Here is a 6,821-nt window from a genome sequence, read left to right as displayed (position 1 = left end):
CCAGTTGCTCTGCGACCATTGCCCAGACGTTTTCAGTTGGTGAGAGATCTGGAGGCTGTGCTGCCCAGGGCAACAGTCGAACATTTTCTGTATCCAGAAAGGCCCCTGCAGGACCTGCAACATGCGGTCGTGCATTATCCTGCTGAAAAGTAGGGTTTCGCAGGGATCGAACGAAGGGTATAGCCACGGGTCGTAACACATCTGAAATGTAACGTCCACTGTTCGAAGTGCGTTCAAAGCGAACAAGAGGTGATCGAGACGTGTAACCAGTGGCACCCCATACCATCACGCCGGGTGATACGCCAGTATGGCGATGACGAATACACGCATCCAATGTGCGTTCACCGCGATGTCGCCAAACACGGATGCGACGGTCATGATGCTGTAAACAGAACATGGATTCAGCCGAAACATGACGTCTTGCCATTCGCTCACCCAGGTCCGTCGTTGAGTACACCATCGCAGGCGCTTCTGTCTGTGAAGCAGCATCAAAGGTAACCGCAGCCACGGTCTCCGAGCTGATAGTCCATGCTGCTGCAAACGTCGTCGAACTGTTTGTGCAGATGGTTGTTGTCTTGCGAACGTCCCCATCTATTGACTCAGGGATCGAGACGTGGCTGCACGATCCATTACAGCCATGCGGATAAAATGCCTGTCATCTCGACTGCTAGTGATACGAGGTCGTTGGGATCCAGCACGGCGATCCGTATTGCCCTCCTGAACCCACCGATTAAATATTCTGCTAACAGTCATTGGATCTCGGCCAACGCGAGCAGCAATGTCGCGATACGATAAACCGCAATCGCGATAGGCTACAATCCGACCTTTATCAAAGTCGGAAACGTGATAGTACGCATTTCTCCTCCTTACACGAGGCATCAAAACAACGTTTCACCAGGCAGTGCCGGTCAACTGCTGTTTGTGTATGAGAAACCGGTTGGAACCTTTCGTCAAGTCAGCACGTTGTAGGTGTCGCCACCGGCGCCAACCTTGTGTGAATGGTCTGAAAAGCTAATCATTTGCATATCACAGCATCTTCTTGTCGGTTAAATTTCGCGTCTGTAGCACGTCATCTTCGTGGTGTAGCAATTTTAATGGCTAGTAGTGTAGATAATACAGTGCAACGTTAGAATATAGTACATTCAGAATTTCCTGGATGTGTAACAGGCATTCTAAGACTTTATTGTCTCTGTTTTCTTTTATTATTCAGAACAAGTAACGTTTTATAGTTTTTAATTTGAGTTACTTTTTTTACCACCGTTACAATCTTTTGAGTTTCTGAGTTCTTCTTTGATGTAAGTCGCGAAGTCGCTTGCCTCTTGGTGCACAGTCTGCCAGCTGACTCTTAGTGTAAGCAAATCCACTATTGAATTAAATCCAGGGATGAAGATTTTTGGCGCCAGTAGAAGCAAGATAAGGTGACGGCTGCTACGTAATCAGAATAATTATAACAGCAATGGATGTAGTTCCTTCACGGAACGAGGATCGTCGAGGCTGTCGCCACAATTGGATGCGTTTGTCAGCGTTCCGAGCCAGCGGGAGAGTGGACCGACAGGCCCCCTTTTGCAGCAGCTCGCGGCTGCCGTGCCAGAAGGAAGGGAAGAAAGGCAACAGGAAGAGCTGTAAAAGTATACCATAGGGCTACTGTAGACTATCGTAAGTAAGTGTGGATTATGGTAGTTTAGCTTCGGTCAGTTCAGGTCTTACTCACGTTAACCAGACGTTAGGTGTGTTTGCATAACGATCGGGCGGTACCTCATAACGATCGCTTTCTTTCCGTATGCGTTCAGTATGTTGCTAGATTACCGTAAAAACTGGAAGCGATGAACCGTCTAAAAACTGAGTGAGGAGGATATATGAAGGCCCAGGTATCCTACGGAACTTTATTGTCCTACACACTTAACCTCCTGTCTGTTGCTTAAAAGTAAACAGCATTTATAGCAAAGTTAAAATCACCAATGTTTAATTCAGGTTTTGTAAAATTTTTGATTTGTAACGTGAAACGGATGGCTGTTGTAGTAAAAACAAAGAAAACAATACAGGTTTATCGCATAGCTTCAGAAAACGCTAATCCTTAACAAAAAGGTAAATTAAAAAGAACCTGTAAAACAGAAATCTATCACACATCGCTTCAATACTACAATGAACTTATATAAAATAAATTAGAATTATATTAATACCTTAACTGCTTAAGGGTGTCGATATATATCAATGGGGACAGGTAAAAATGCGTGCCCCGACCGGGACTCGAACCTGGGATCTCCTGCTTACATGGCAGACGCTGTATCCATATTTTTTTTTGTTGTTCCTTATTGTTCGTTGTGTTTGGTCGTAGCGGACGTCAAATGACATTCATTGAAGTTCGTTGTTGATCCCTTAATTCAGTTTTTTATGGCTCTCTGACCGAACACGCTAAGCTACCGCGGCGGCATCCATCTGAGTCACCGAGGGCACAGTGGATAGTGTGACTGCAGGGACTTATCTCTGGCAGGCCTCCCGCGAGACCCACATTCTCACCTTGCATATCTACACACTACATTCGTAGTGTCCCACGCCAACGCACTCATTACTCGTGGAAGACATTCTTACCATGTTCCGGAAGAGTTCGGGGAATATGTGTGCATCTGCACAGAAGAAGAAGTTCATGGCCGCTATTGCCGGAAGTATATACTTAAATGGATATGGTGTCTGTTCTTTCGGACATGTCCGGAAGAAAAAGACACCATATCCATATAATTATATAAAACATGTTTCTGGTATATAAACAACTTTCGCATTTATCAGTAATATCAGGAAATTCTTGTCTTTGATCAAGATGACGAACATTCTACTGAGTACCAAATAAAAACAATAATTTCACATATTTCCATGTTTGTGCATGTAAACTGTATTTGTATCAGAAATAATTGCTGTCGCTACATAATCGAGCAGAAGTCACGCGATCAAATAATTTTTATTACTTATAAAATGCAATTTGTGTTCTGTGAGGCTATGAAATACGCAGTGGACTAACACTGAATGATGAGGGGTTCTCATTATGTGCAAGTGCAAAACAAACAAAGAAATGAACAAAAAACAAAAGCGAAGTCGTCGCTCCCAGTTTCCCTCTTACATAATCACTTATATTTCTCTCCCTACCAATACTACCGGTAATGTTACCATTCACTACGTCATTCATGTAGCGTACAGAAACTACCGAGCCATAGTTTTAGTAGACCGCAACTCTACCTGGAGGTGATAATACAGTATGGTGCTTGGACTATACTAACAAAATACCATTCAAATTACATTTATAGCAGGCCAAGCAGTTAAATTCCAGGACGTGGGAAAGAACTGATGATGTCTGTGGACGACATCGAACTCCTCACCAGGGAAAGCTACCGGATCGCAGACATTAAAATTCGAGCATATATCAGAGAGACAACCTTCTAATGTTCCCTGCAAGACTTTCAACAAATTCACTGCCAAGCAGATGGATGAGGAGGCGGTTTCAGTTCTTAAGAAAGGACCCAATTTTTCATCAACACCGCACAAATTACGGACATCACCCGCTTAGTGGAACAGGCAGTTGAACGATTTCCAGTTGAAGCAACTGAAGAAGCACGTCCGAAACTTGTCATGCTTTCACAAGAAGAGCACCTATGAAACCGATTATCTGTACCAGGAACAGAGCAACGATACGGGAACGTCGAGAAGATCTAGATATCGTCGTGTTACCAGACGATAAACGCAACGTATCTGTTATCCTGTCTCACCAGGATTACATTAAGAAGACGTTTTGCCTGCCAGAACACAGTTCATATTGGAAAATCACCACTGATCCTATGAAGAGAGTGGAGAGGATATCTGTGTACCTACTCAAAAGATACGGCTTACCAGACGAAGCTGTTAAGAAGCTTCCATGGAGAGCACCAATTTCACCCAGACTTTATGCACATTCACGATTCACAGAGATGGGTGCTTTCGTGTCACAGTGTTGGTAACATCTGTACCTCTACGTACTGACTCACTAAATAAGATGGGCTTCGAAAAGTAATGCAGCACAACTTTAACTCGGAAAGATTCGGTTGAAAAAAAATGCGGAATTTGTTGTGGAACATAGTGGAATACTTCCGCTTCTGTTCCCATAGTTTCATGAAGTCCGATAGGTGGCGGCGCTATAGGTAGCGCCGGCCTCTGTGGCCGAGTGGTTCTAGGCGCTTCGTTCTGGAAGGGCACTGCTTCTACGGTCGCAAAGTTCGAATCCTGCCTCGGGCATGGATGTGTGTGATGTCCTTAGGTTAGCTAGGTTTAAGTAGTTTTAAGTCTAGGGGACTGATGACCTCAGATGTTAAGTCCCATAGTGCTTAGAGCCGACTGAACTATAGGTAGCCTTCAAGTGTTCAAATGTGTTTGAATTTCTAAGGAACCGAACTGTTGAGTTCATCGGTCCCTAGACTTATAAATTACTTAAACTAACTTAAACTAATTTATGCTAAGAAAAACACACACATCCATTCCCGTGGGGGGATTCAAACCTCCGACGGGAACGGCCGTGCAATCCGTGACACGACGCCGCAAACCATGCGGCTACTCCGCGCAACTAGCCTTCAAAATGGCTTCTGCAACGGAGGTGTATTCCAAAGAGAGCTGTTATTGAGTTTCCTTTGGCGGAGAGCCAGAGCATCGCAGATTTTCATAAGCCCTTGCAAAATCTCTAAGGAGAGCTGGCAGTGAACAAAAGCATGGGGAGTCGTTGGACGATGCGTCTGTCATCATCGCAACAAGGTCGCGCAAACCTGCCGTCCGCACACAGCTGTATCTTCTGCAATGTTGGAATGCGCGTGCACTCTCATTGAAGGTGATCGAAGGACCACTAACAAACATCTCACTACTCAATAGGACCTCTCTGTTTGTAGTACTGACGTACTCTTACTCCAGTTGGGGTACTCAAAGGTGTGTGCTCGCTTGCTTCCTCAAGAGTAACGAAGGATCAGCTGTGCGGGCCTGCTTGCCCGTTACGAGGCTCATTGTGACAATTTTTTTTTATCAAACATCGTCACAGGCGATAAAACATGGGTTCATTACGTCGAACGGGAAATAAAACGTTAATCCATGGAGTGGCGCCACACCATTTTTCCTCCGAAGAAAACATTAAAACCGCACCATTAGCTGGTAAAGCCATGACTACAATCTTCTGGGACTCTGAAGGAGTTATTCTGTATGATGTCCTCCGTCATGGTGCAACGATCAACTCTGAAGTGTATTGTGATACCATCAGGAAACTGAAGAAACGACTTTAGCTTGTTCGCCGCCACAAAACTGTAAACGAACGTTTTCTTCTGCATGAAAACGCAAGGCCTTACACAAGTCCGCACACCTGAGAGCAGCTTCATTGGACCCGGATCTCGTATCTTCTATCTTCCATCTCTATGGCTCAGTGAAAGATGCACTCCACAGGAAGCCGTTCGTGGATGATTTGGAAGTCACTGATGTAGCAAGACGTTGACTCCGACGTCGACCAATGAAAGCCCTCCCAATAAGGTGTCGTAAGGCCGTCGCATTGAATGGAGGAGAAAATCAATTTGCTTTCGGGAAAAAATGTGTTGCACTAGTTACTGAACGCCCCTCGTACTTGAAACATTTACTTAGCTCTTACGACGGACAGGGTTCACATCATATCCGCAACACCAGGATTTTTGTTTGAGATCTTAATAACTCTATGCTTTATGATACCAACATTCATGTGAGCTCCGACGGCGTGTCTCTTTTTCACGGGGATGACTTTACAAGAATCCTTGGCATTTATCGGCCAGAAATTTGACATTTTTCTTTTTAGGCATGTCTAGAAGTCGACATACTTTTTTTCTACGGTAGTTGCCACGAGCAGATGGAAGGGGCTCTCATTGGGTGACCAATGTCACTAGTTGTTACCGACATGTATATGAAAAATTTGAGGAGGAAGCCTTGGAATCAGCCCAACTAAAACCTACGCTCTTTCCCAGTATGCAAATGAAACCTTTTGTCATATGGCCACAAGTAAAAGACAAGCTGAACGGTTTCCTCATAGATCCCAGTTCGATACATCAGAACATCAGTTTCAACATAGAAGTCGAAGTGGGTGGAGCGCTTCCCTTTCTGGACGTCCGGGTAGAAAAGGACAGTGGGCGGCACTTACCTGTACCTAAACGTGGACAACTGTCACCAGCTGGGACAGAGGCACGGAGTGCATTGATATATAGGGCTCGCAGCCTCTCCTACAATGAAAGCCTCACCGAAGAAACTGAACTTCTGAGGATGGTGTTCCGGAAGAACGGCTACACGGAGCGTCGAAGTAAGAGATCCCTACGTCTTACACCCACTGTACAACCAGCGGTAACACGAGAACTGCCCCGCTGCATTTATTTCATTTTGCGTCGCACTGTTCAGAGAGATACAACGAATGCTCTGGAAACACCAAGAGACGACAGTCTCCCACCCGCCAGCTAACACATAGCAACTGCTTAGTAGTATCAAAGACGACCTCGGACTACTGAGATCTGCAGCTATCACGCACCCTGTCAATGTGGCAAGACGTGTATAGGTCGGAAGGTGCTGTCCGTCGAAGATCGTTTTCAAGAACACCAATGACATCACAGATTGCAACAGGCCATCATGTCGGCAGTCACGGAACACTCCCTACGAAATGGTTTACGACCATACTAAGGTTCTGACACAGATCGTAACTAGTGAGACCGACTCGTTAAAGAATCCATCGATATGTAAGTCAGCCGCTGGCCAATCGTGATGGAGGCTAAGATCTTAGTAAGCTCTTTGAACTCACAGTTTGTCTGATTAAGAGG

This window comes from Schistocerca gregaria, chromosome 1, assembly GCF_023897955.1.
Source record: "Schistocerca gregaria isolate iqSchGreg1 chromosome 1, iqSchGreg1.2, whole genome shotgun sequence".
Classification (NCBI taxonomy): Eukaryota; Metazoa; Arthropoda; class Insecta; order Orthoptera; family Acrididae; genus Schistocerca; species Schistocerca gregaria.
This window is presented reverse-complemented; position numbering follows the sequence as displayed.